At 38.4% G+C, this 12,975-nt stretch overlaps 2 pseudogenes; both read left to right on the top strand.

The window, feature by feature from the left end:
- The first annotated feature begins 2,959 nt into the window (after positions 1 to 2,959).
- On the top strand, positions 2,960 to 3,078 carry LOC111736748 (annotated as a pseudogene).
- Positions 3,079 to 3,259: 181 nt separating this feature from the next.
- On the top strand, positions 3,260 to 3,378 carry LOC111736514 (annotated as a pseudogene).
- Positions 3,379 to 12,975: the final 9,597 nt, after the last annotated feature.

Here is a 12,975-nt window from a genome sequence, read left to right as displayed (position 1 = left end):
AAGGAGGACAAAGAACAACAACAACAAAGTTGGAGGTCTCACACTTTCTAATTTCAAAACTTACCTCAAAGCTATAGTAATCAAAACAATGTTTCCCTATGAAGACAGACATGTTTAGATTATAGAGCCCAGAAATAGACTCTCACACATATGTTCAAATGATTTTGACAAAGGTGCCAAGATTATTCAATGGGGAAAGGACAGTCTTTTCAAGAAATGGTGCTAGGAAAACTGGATATCCACATGCAAAAGAATGAAATTGGACCCTTAGCTTACACTACTTACAAATTAGCTCAAAATTGATGAAAGACCTAAAAGTACGTAGCTAAATCTATAAAACTCTTAGAAGAAAACAGAGAGAGACATCTTCATGACATTGGATTTAGCAGTCATTTCTTGGATATGACACCAAAAGCATAAACAACAAAGAAAATTAGATAAACTGAACTTCATCAAAATTAAAAACTTTATGCATTAAAGTGCACTATCAACAAAGTAAAAAGTCATTTCACAGAATGGGAAAAGTTCTTGCAAATCATATATCCAATAAGGAATTAATATCCAGAATATACAAAGAACTTCTACAACTAAACAACAATAAAAAATTTTTAAGGGCAAAGAAATTGAATAGACATTTTTCCAAAGATGTACAAATGGCCAGTAAATACATAAAAAGATTCTCAATATTACTAATCATTAGGTAAATGCAAACCAAAACCATAATGAACACTACTTCATACCTACTAGGATGGGAGAAAAAGGACAAGGAGAAGGAGGAGGGAGGGGGAGGAGAGAGAAGGGAAGAAGATGAAGAAGGAGAAAGAGAAGAAGAGAAGGAGGAGGAGAAGTAGAAGAAGGAGGAAGAGGAGGAGGGGAAAGAGAAAAGAAGAGAGGAGGAGGAAGAGAAAGAGGAGGGGATAAGGGAGGGGTAGGAAGGGGTGGTAAGGAGGAGGGAAGATGGAAAGGAGGAGAATAAGGAGGAGGAGAGGAAAGGGAGGAGGAAGAAGGGAAGAGGAAGAGGAGGAGGAGAGGGGAAGGAAGAGGAGGAGAAGCAGGAGGTGGGGAGGAGGGGGAAGGAGAAGGAGGAAGTGGGGAAGGAGGGGGAGGAGAAGATGGAGAAGGAGAAGGAGAACAAGGAGGAGGAGGGAGAGGAGGAGGAGGAGATTAAGAAGGAAGAAGAGGAGAGCAACAACAACAACATTAACACCACCAATTTTTTTAAAAAAATTGTTGGTAAGCATGTCGAGAAATTGGACCCCCTGCTGGTACAACCACTGTGGAAAACAGTATGGCATTCTTCAAAAAATTAAACAGAATTACAGTATGACCCAGCAATTCCACTTTTGGGTATAAACCCCAAAATTTGGTGGAAATAACCTAAAAGCCCATTGATGAATGAATAAACAAAATGGGGCATATATATACAATGAAATATTATTCAGTCTTAAAAAGGAAGGTAATTCTGACACAGGCTACATGAATGAATATTGAGAACATTATGCTAAGTGAAGTAAATCAGTCACAAAAAGACAAATACGATTTGTATGATTCCACTTATATGAGGTTCCTAGAGTAGTCAAATTCAGAGAGGCAGAAAGTACAATAGTGGCCACTGGGAAGGGGTAAAAGGGGAGATAAGAAGTTACCGCTTCATGGGTATAGAGTTTCAGTTTTGAAACAGAAAGGGTTCTGGAGATCAGTTGCACAACAATGTGAATGTACTTAACACTACTGAACCATGCCCTTAAAAATAGTTAAGACGGTAAATTTTGTGTTGTATATTTTACCACAATTAAAAAGAAAAAAGGAATGAAATTCTGACACATGCTACAATATGGATGAACCTTGAAAACATTATGCCAAGTAAAATGAGCCAAAAGTATAAATAGCATAGAATTCCACTCATATAAGATACATAGAATAGTCAAATTCATAAAAGTTATAAAGTAGAGTAGTGATTATAGAAGATGAAAGGGGAGTGGAGTGGGGAGTAGCTGTTAAATGGTTACACAGTTCTAGCTTGGGATGACAAAAAGATTTTGGAAATGGATAGTGGTGATGTTTGCACAACAATGTGAATGTACTTAATGCCACCGAATTGTACCTTTAAAATTTTATGTTATGTACATTTAACCACAATACAAAAATAATAATAATATGTGTTTCTTGGAACTGGACTTGAGCTGTCTCAAGTCTTCTCCCATGGTGGACTAAAGCATGATAAAGTTAAAATGCTTCTGTAAAATTCTGTAAGAGCCAATCACACATTAAGTACTCAACAAAGATTACATCTCCCCACCATGTGATAACTCTCCATTCTATTTTCTGATAGAGAATAGGACAATTGTTTTCCACTTAACTCATTTATGTCTGTCACCCCTACTTAAATCAAAATTCAGTGATATTCTATAAAAAGTACTTTTGAAAACTCATCAGTCACCATTTTGTTTCAAAAGTACAGTCTGAGTTCTAAATGCACCACCTAAGACCCCTGTGAACCTCTTTTTGTGGGTTTCCTAGTAAGACTAGTAGAATCTTTGAATGTTTGCAGAAAAATGGAATAGAGGGTGCTTATCATATCATCACAGGAGTGAAGTTAAAAGATAAGGTTTCTTACATAAGAGCTCTTTTAAGGAGAAAAGAATATATTTGGGGTTAAACCAAAAAGGGGATATTTTCTTTATAATTTGCAATAATCCCAATTTTTTGGTTTGTTCTTTTTTAATATCATGATACTTTATTATATCCAAATTGTTGGACTAGCCACCTGCAAGCATGTTCACAGCAATTCTAGGAAAATCTAGTTTAACTAAAGTAACTTAAAAAAAAAAAACTATCCTAGTGTTTGACCTATTGTCAAATATTTTGCTAAAAATGTTCTACTCAATTAATTTGCCTTTTCTGCACCTCTCTCTCTCGTGTTATCAGAAATTCAAATACATTAAAATTTACTTCTCCCATCTATGGTCATGGCACCCTGAACAAGCCTGATTCCTTCTGATCTTGGAAGCTAAGCAGGGTCGAGCCTGGTTAGTCCTTGGTTGGGAGACCACCTAGGAAGACCAGGTGCCGTAGGTGTAAAAAATGAAAAAATAAGGGATTGTAAACTGACAAGGTCCTTGCAATCTGTGAGGTCAACAAAGGGTTGCCTCACCTAAAAAAAAAAAAATTAATAATAATAATAATAATAAAAAGAAAAGAAAAAAGAAAACAGATAACTAAAAATCCCTGCACTTTTGAAAATTAGAAAATAGATGTCATCTATGGCCATGCTACCCTGAATAAGCCCAATCCCGTCTGATCTTGGAAGCTTAGCAGGGTCGAGCCTGGTTAGTACTTGAATGGGAGACCACTTAGGAAGACCAGGTGCTGTAGGCGTAAAAAAATAATAATAACAAAATAAAATTTATTTTTTCCTTTATCATTAATTTTATAATTCCATCAGTAAAAGAGAGGCTATCAGGTTTTTTTGGCATGATTCTTTGTTTATAGACCTGAACTGCTGCTGATTTTATTACCTTCCATATGACTACAGATTTCTTTTCTCCTGGTATTTGCTCCATTGTTTTACAAGAAAATTAAAATCTATTCCAATAGATATTCATTTTCAGTTTTCAGTATCTTTTCTATTCTATTCAAAAACTGTCATAACATCTACCATGATTCCAGCATCTTTTTCATTTCATAACTACTTCCACGAGTATTGTAGGAGTTGATGAGCTAATCTAGAAAAATTGAAACTGGACTCAGTGCCCCGTCTGCACTTTCTCAGCCACGTTCACAGAACTTTGGAAGCAATGTTTTGTTAGTTTTTTATTTTTGTTTTATTGCTTTTTGTTTGTTGTTCTTAGGGGAAAGAGTGTTCAATTAATGGTTAAATTCCTTGTTTGTCTTTCTTCACACAACATAGCAGGATGTTAGTGCTTAGACGTTCTAATACACTCATTTATTTCATTTCCTCCATTTTAATTTTTTTTTTTTCTTAATTTTCCCCTGAGGAGGAAGAATAATCATCTTACCAGAATTTTGTTTTTCATGGGCTTTGGAATTTTTTGTGTGTGTTCCAGTAAAACTTTATTTACAAATACAGAATTTGGTCTTTGGGCTATAGTTTGCTGCCCCATAAAATAGAGATTAATGGCTGGGGACCCTCATTAGATGGAGGGGTCAGTAAAGGACTCTCTGAGGAAGTGACCTGTAGATGGAGACCAGGATGAGAAAGAGCCAGCCAGGTAGACAGTTGAGATAGGGGCATTCCAGGCAAAGGGAACTGTGAGTGCAAAGGTCCTGTGGTGGAAAGAGGTTTGGGGTGATCTGAGAAATGAAAGGCTGGGAGGAGGAGGAAGTGGAGGGACAGAACTTGAGCCTTGAGAAGTAGGTGGGAGCCAGATCATGTGGGCCCTGGTTGTGTGATGAAGGAGAGTAGACATCAGGAACAGGGAGAAACTATGGGACAGGTTTGAAGAGGGAATCCCATCTGATCTGCACTGGCTCAAGAACAGAGAAAGGGTTCCGAGAGGGGGCAGGTGGGAGCACAGAGACCAGGGGGAAGTCTTCCGTGGCCGTCCACTCTAGAGGTGATGGTGGCTTGCACCAGGGCGGGGAAGGTGGGTATGGGCTTCCTCTGCCCATTTTGCTGTTTCTTTCTCTTTCTCTGGCTCTATGTCTCCCTCCTCAGTCTTTGCCCCCATTCTCTCTTACTTCCTCTCTTCTTTACTCCTCTCCCACTTCTCTGAGTCTATCTTTCACCCCTATCCACTCCTCTGGGTGTCTGTCCCTCCCTCTCCTGGTTTCTAGATCTTTTCCTCCACACTGTCCAAATCTCAGCTCTACCACCTACTGGCTGAATAACCTCTGATGAGTTACTTGACCTCTGAAACCATCAACCTCACTTAGAACACAGGGTTAGCACCACTATTCCTTCAGGATTGTTTGGGATTAGATGAGGTAGCCTATGTGAAAGCCCTTACAACATAGTAGGTACTTAACACTTACTTTCTCTTAATCCCATTCTATCTTCTGCTTTCTCAACTGCACACACCTCCACTTCATCCCCAAATTCCCATTCTGAGGCAGCAAAGTATCCTAGAAACCTCCAGAAAACCTTTATCCAGCTATCATCTCTCCAGTCTGTCTGCCTCCCAAACGATACCTCAGTGAGACCTGAAACCTATCAAATACCAGAAATTTCTCAGTGATCTATCAGTTGCAGAACACGGCTACAACCTAGGATTGTAAAAAAAAAAAAAAAAAAATGGTCCAAGCATATTCCTAAAAGATCCTCACTCTGTCCTCTAAATTCTTTAGTTCGCTAATCAATTTGCTTTTGTTCTTGAGTCATCATTGTCAAACCACCCTACAGAAGTGAATCCTGTTGGAGTCTGGTTTTTGTTCTGTTTTATTTTATTTTTTCAAGAAAATTCAGAGCCTTAATCCCTTATTAAAAACACCTTTGCTTCCTTTTTGATCCTATTATCTTTAAGCATATACAACCAGGAATCTGTTTTTACCATAATGAATTCCAATAATTCTGCATTGACAATGGGTTTTTCTAAGCTCCATGATTAGTCCCACATTTCCAATTGATTCTTCCCTATCTTTTTGCAGGCAAGTTTAGATGTCTTCCTCTAGGACTGATTTTTCTCACTTCTGGAACATACTCTTGCTGTCTTTATTGTTTGTTATTCATAATCCTTTTTTGCTTTCCTAGCAGATGAGTGACAGAATTGCAATGGAAGGTCTTCTGGCCATAAAATACCTTAAAATATTTTAAGGGGACTTGAGAATTACGATTTGATCATAATAGTTATAGTGAGAAACTAATTGAAGAATACAGCTTAGTTTACTCAGTTAAGCAAATGTCACTAGACTAATCCCAGCTTGGAAATAATTGTATCTCCACTGTCTAATATCAAATGAGTGCATAGTATGTCTGGGAATCCCACTTTGTATTTTACATGCACTACCTCATTCTCACATCACAAAAACTTTATGATCTATTATTATTACAATAATTTTATAGATAAGGAAACTAAAGCTTTAAAAGCAAAATAACTTGCCCAGCATCACAGCTAGTAAATGATGGATTCAGGATTCAACTAGATCAAACTGACTCCCAAACTCAAGCCCTCAAGTCCAATGCTTGTATGTAACCCAAAATAACCCAAACCTTTTCATAATAATATTCAGGAACTTCATGGAAATCTATTTAACATTGTATACTAATAACTACAAGTTCTCACTTGTAGAGTAAAAGAGTAACTTGTCTTTAGTTTATTATGCGCAAGAATCTACAAAGCAACTTTAGAGGCCTAGAAAGAAATTAAAGACTGCCCTCGGAAGAGAGTGATTGAGTTATGAAATGTGAACACTGCATACAATGTGTTGAAACTAATGCAAAGATCTAACAGCGGACACTTCAGCAGCAGAATCCAGAAAATTTTTTTCATTACTTTTTTAAATTCCCCTTCCATACCAAAAAAAAAAAAAAAAACAAGAAAACTGTTGATTTCTGATTCAGCTGGAATAAAATGTTATATGACAAATATCACGAGTTTTTCTTCAGGTAATGTAACATCCTAAGGCAAAAGAACCCCACTTTTTGCCAAATACACAATATTTTTTTATTTGTCTGAAAGACGGCAAATGTGGGGTCAGGAAGCACTAGCAAGGTGAGCAGCTGTGTGCCTTCTCCACCAGGAATTCCTGAGAAGAAAAGAGGGTATAGAAAAAGTCGCAAATAGCATCAAAATCAAAGGTAGGTCACTATCAACCAGTTGGGAAAATCCTTGCATCGATTTGTCATCAGGGACAGGGAAATGAAGGCATGATATCAGCTTCATACCTATCCTGATTTCTGTGTCTCTCCAAATCAAATGTTTTATTGGAAATGGTAGTAAATGTAGGACACATGGCTCATTGTCCATTTTGCAATAAAGTTTCTGCTTTATAATAAAGTTCCTAAAGTGTTCTTTATGGAAAATTTTCTTTTTCTGTTGCTTTTATTTCGTCTTCATAATCTCAGTGGTGACATGTTATGAAAAGGCTGGCTGCACTGCTAATAAAAGCATTGCTTCTCCAGTGTTTGAGTGACTGCAGTTGTCTCCAGGCGGCTGGCAGGTTAATGCGGCACAGTTCCAACAGCCTTGAAAAATAACAATAATGTGATTTAGGTCTAGTGTCATTAAACTTGATTAGCTGAGTGAGCTCATGAAAATCCATAATTAACTAGAAAAACAAGAAGACAGATGTTTTTGCCAGGAAATTGAGAGAACTTGGTCTGTTCAACTGCTTTTCTTTCTACCTACCGACCTAAGCCACTGCATACCTCTCCTCCTATTCATATGCAACTGATAAACAATATCCCCAAATATAACTCATCTTTTATCTAATTATCTCCACTTTTCATGAGGAGGTGGGAGAACAGGAAATGAAATTCTTTCAGAAGTTTTGAAGCTCATCAGTCAAGTTGGTAAATACCCTAAACTACCTTACAGTAGCCCAGCTCATATCAGCTCCTTATTCCCACTCTGAAGTCCCTGGACCGAGTAGTTCTCAACCAGGGGTGATTTTGTCCCCCTGAGGAATATTTGACAGTGTCTGGAGACATGTTTGGTTGTTACAACTAGAAAGTGTGCTACTGGCATCTAGTGGGTAAAGGCCAGGGATGCTGCTAAATATCCTACTATTCACAAGACAACCCCAAAAGCAAAGAATCTGACCCAAAATGTCAACAGTGCTGATGCTGAAAAAGCCTGCCTGTCTTCAGAGGCAAGCCCAGAGTAGGTCCATCCCCTGACACAGACCAGCTCAGCACCCTCCCTGAGTAGTCAGATCCTCATAGTCCCAGGTCAGCCCTGAGCTGCACACACTGGTGAATCTGATACACAAGAAGCACAAGCAACTAGCATGCAGTGGCCCAACAGAGGTTCACACTGATCCTGAAAGAGCCAGCATTTTAGGAAAGCAAGCATCAGCTAAAGAAAGTGTGCTTCACATGAGAACCACTCTTTATGATGGTATTTGTCACAGAGGCTGTGACCTCTCATATTACATTCTGCTCAACTCTTGGGGAAAGTGACTTTCTGTCACATTCTTTCTCCAACTTCTCGCTTTCGGCTCAGGCCCTTAAAGAGCAGGGCAAGGTCAAGAAACCAGACTGAGTAATAGAAGAATGGGTTTTACTTATGGGTTTTTCTACAACTTGGTACAAGTAAACTTTGAAACCCAGATTTCCTAAGGGGCAAAAATAAGATTCCTTATAATCTTTCTGTCTCACAGGGACAATTCAGAGAAGTGAAAAGAGACTTTCCAAAACTTCATATTCATATGTTAGGTTGAACCACCTGAGATGGCCATTTTTACAGGACAAAATTAATTGACTATTGGCATTTTATTTGGTTCCACCTAATTATGTCAGTCAGGGTTCTCCAAAGAAACAGATCCAATAGAAGATATATAAATGCAGAGAAAGATCAAAGAATTGGCTCACATGATTATGGGCTGAGAAGTCCCCTGATCTGTCATCCATACATTGGAGGCCCAAGAAAGCCAGTAGTAGTTCCAATCCAAGAGCAAAGGCCTGAGGGATAAGTGACCTGGTGCTAGAAGTCCCCATCCTGGTCTGAAGGCCTGAGAACCAGAAGCTTCAATGTCCAAGGGGCAGGAGCAGATAGATGTCCCCGCTCAAGCAGACAGAGTGAATTCGCCCTACTTCCACCTTCAACAGACTAGATGATGTCTGCCCATAACAATGAGTGTGATCTTCTTTACCCATTCAAAAGCTACTCTGTGCCAGAAACACCATCACGGACAAGCCCATAAATAATGTTGACCAGCATTCTGGGCATCCCTTAACCCAATGAAGTTGACACATGAAATTAATCATCACACTAATACAACAGATATACCAACTACCCTGTGAGAAAGGTATTAATTTTAATGAATATCCTTATTTTATAAATAGGGAAAATGAGGCTGGGGGAGATTCAATAAATAGTCCAATACAGCACGGTTAACACGTTGTAGAATTAGGACTGAAACACAGAAGTTAAGACTTTGGATCCTAAATTTTTCCCACTGGCTGCTTAGCCTTAAGCAAGTACAATGCACTGCCATCTACTATTTGATGAGACCATTATACTTTGTGCAAGAAAAAATTTTACATCTGTGGTTGGAATTAACATCAGCTAAGAACCCTTGCCAAGAGAGAAGATAGGTCCAGTCCAGTTTCACACAAGAGCTGCATTAATTCAGACAAAAAGGGAACTTAGATTGGCAAGAAAAGACCTCTGAGACTGGCAAAAGCATCCTCACTTCCTCAAGCCCTCAGGCCTAACACACACTCCCATCTCCTGTTTCTCAAGCCCACAGATATACAAACACATTCTTAATGAGCTTGGTGTCAAAACAGCAAGCGTCAAGGGAGCAGGGCCCCGGATTCTGATCAATGCGAGCAATATTTAGCCTTCCCCCAGCCCTGTCGGTTGCCCTCACCTGTTCAGCAGTTCTGCAGTGTTATTTTTAGTGTGTTAAGTTAACAGAGATCCCTGGAGTGATGTGGCAAGAGGAAAGTCACTGAAGGAGTGCTGCTAAATGCATAACCTGAGAGAGGCCTGCAGCTACAGGGTTGCATGAAGGAGACCTTCGGGAACAGGGTACCATCGGTTCACATCTTAACTTAGGACTACTGTTCAAGGCTGCTTCTAGCCTGAGTGGGAGGAAGGGAGACCAGCACAATTTTCCTGCTGCCTCGATGATAAAATAAATACCATAAATGGTAAAATAAAATAAAAATAATGATAGTATTCGGGGAGAAAGACAGGCCAGAAAATTTATGTTACATTAAAATATATGTTAGGAAATAAAAATCATTCACTCTTAACTGATGTCAAACCTACGGTTTCATATTTAAATAACCTCTACCCTAATACCCCCTCTGAAAAGCTGTCAGTGTAATTAGAGCTGTAACAAAGGACATACAGACTTACCCAGGAGAGAAAATTATGACAGGCTTAATCAAAATCACCCTATAAATATCACTCTACTGTTTTAACTATCACATTTCACTTCTAGGGCCATGAAAGTAAGTCACATGCTACCAAAAACAGGCAGAACGCTGAAATTTGATTCACTCCTTTTATGGCAGCCTCGCGTACAGATGTGCCTACTAAGAGACTCACTGTGTGATTATTGCATACAAGGTCTTTAGTAAGCATGATCCATAAATGTGAAAGTTGTAGTAAAAGGAAACAAGAGGGAATAAAAGTAGAAACCAAGAACTTTTCTTCCATCTTCTGCCACTAACTCATGAACGTTCAAAGGGATGGCAAAGGATGGAATTACTCTTGACCAAGGGAAGTGTAACTGGTGCCACTAACTGCTCAACCTTGCACATCATTCTGGCCATTTATTCCTTGATAACTTTAGAAGGTGACAAGTAGTCACCAAATTTGGAACATATGCCAGGGAACACAAAGGCAATTTATTGTTGAAAAAAAAAGAGAAAAAGGAAGAAAAAGAAAAAATATAGTTGCATCTGCTTTCTTAAAACAATAAGTTGACTAATGAACATTTTCAAATGATGACTTTTCTATCATTTTTTATGATGTTTATTGAACTTCTCCATGAAGACTGAAGTTACAAAGGAAAATGTCTAATGAAGGGGAGTAAAATGACTTATTTCCATCATAAGACAAAATGAAGAAAGCATCCATACCATTTATTAGAATTTTTTATATGAACATGAATCATTTTACCTTGTTTCTGAACAAGGACACTGTCATAGATCACTTCCTCTTTAACTGGAAATCAGAGGCTCTGAAAACTGTTCATTGATACAGGATTTGATTTTGACTGACTTGCAAGAGAAAAACATGAAATTGTTCTCCTTTGGGTCCGGGGGAGGGGAAGGCTCTGCTTCATAAAATCTTTTGTTTTAAATATCAAATATTAAGAAATCCTCATACATTGCTGGTGGGACTGAAAATTGCTACAACCACTGTGGAAAACAGTATGGAGATTCCCAAAAAAACTAAGAATTGATCTACCATATGATCCAGCAATCCTTCTACTGGGTATTTACCCCAAAGACTTGAAAACCCATATTCGAAAAGATATTCGTGCACTGATGTTCATAGCAGCATTATTCACAGTGACCAGGACATGAAAGCATCCAAAGTGTCCTACGGTAGATGACTGGCTAAAGAAGCTGTGGTACATATATACGATGGAATATTACTCAGCCATAAGAAGAGATGAAATACTGCCATTTGTGACAACATAGATGGAATGGATGGACCTTAAGATAATCATGCTAAGTGAAATAAGCCAAACAGAAAAAGTTGAAAATCACATGATATCACTTATATGTGAGATATAAACCTAAAAGCAACAAATGAGCTGGACAAATGAACAGAGACTCATGGACATGGACTATAGACTAGTGGTTACCAGAGGATAGGGGGTGGGGGGAGGGGGTAGGTAGACGAGGTAAAGAGTGTCAAATATGTGGTGACAGAAAGAAATATAACTATTGGAAGTGAACACACAGTGTAAATATATATATACCTTACTGTTAAAGTGTACAGCTGAAAATTACTGGATTTCATTAACCAATGTCACCATAATAAATAAATAAATAAATAGATAGATAGATGTTTTAAAAATAATAAAATAAAATATCAAATATTAATAACTAAATTGAGTAAGATGATTATTAAAAGAAAGATTTAGAGTTTCCAGAATGTCAGGTTCAAAAAATTTGGAACATCCAAAAGGTCAAATCAGGTAATTTACTTTCGAACAATATTTTCCAGATTTGTTTTGATTCCAGAGACCCATTCACCATCTATTTCTCTTTATTACAAGAATTTTAGGAAGCTAGAATAAAATCATCTAGCAAAAAATGTCCCAGAATTCATTTGCCATGTACCTTCAGCTTCATCATCTCAGGGTACAGCCACTGTTTCCACTGGCTACACTAACGAGCACTGACCGAAGAGGCAAGAGGACAAGCAGACATGCAGTGGGGATGGCATGAGAACACTCCTTGGAGCAGAAAGATCATCAAGGCAGACTGAGATCTTGCCCAAACCCAAAGAGAGACTACAGGGAGTAAGACTGGTGACCAACATGCCACCATTAACTGGAATTACCTTCATATTGTGCCTTTACCATCATGGGGCAACCAGCTATTTTCCAAATGTCATCCAGGGCTGCAGTCAATCTGTCCTAATAGGGAATTGCTGGTTTTAGCACCAGATTGTCTACACCATACTTCCATCATAAACTGCATTTTGGTTATAATATCAAATGAAAACCAAGCATGAATTTTGTTAAGCCAACCATTATCTCATTAAGGTCTCATCAGAAGCCATATCGTATGCCCTATATCTAATGAACACTCTTTTTTACACCAAAAAATTGAAGATTGTCATTACCCCCCAAGTACCCAGTGGAGCTTTTTGCCCCCAGTGAAGCCATCCAAAAAGAGAATAAGATTGAGAAACACTATCCTGAGCTTTTTCTAGCTTCTCAACCTCCACTATCTTAGCATGTCAGTGGACTAACCTATTCTTAAAATCCACCAGCAGAGATTTCAAACCTTGTGGGAACCATTCATATAATGAGAAGGTCCTTTTTAACAGATGGCTTGAATTCCCCTGACTGCAATTTAAACTTATTCCCTCTTGTCCTCTCCCACTTACGCACTGAACCAGGGAATACAACCTGAACTGGCCAAACTGTTATCTGACCTTCAGCATTTCATTTTCACATTTCTGTCTGAATCTTAAGTCAAACTGAGGGTAGGGGAGAAGTAAGCATTAGATTAATAAGATTCACAGGGAAATAATGATTACCTAATTTAGCAGTGAAGAGAGAATAGGAACAACCTTCAAATGTCATCATCCGAGGCAGTGTTGAAATGCCTCCTTTTTCTGACACAATTCTGTCAATTAGCTGAGCAGAGCAATT

This window comes from Pteropus vampyrus, unplaced genomic scaffold (assembly GCF_000151845.1).
Source record: "Pteropus vampyrus isolate Shadow unplaced genomic scaffold, Pvam_2.0 Scaffold1, whole genome shotgun sequence".
NCBI classification, from domain to species: domain Eukaryota; kingdom Metazoa; phylum Chordata; class Mammalia; order Chiroptera; family Pteropodidae; genus Pteropus; species Pteropus vampyrus.
This window is presented reverse-complemented; position numbering and strand designations above follow the sequence as displayed.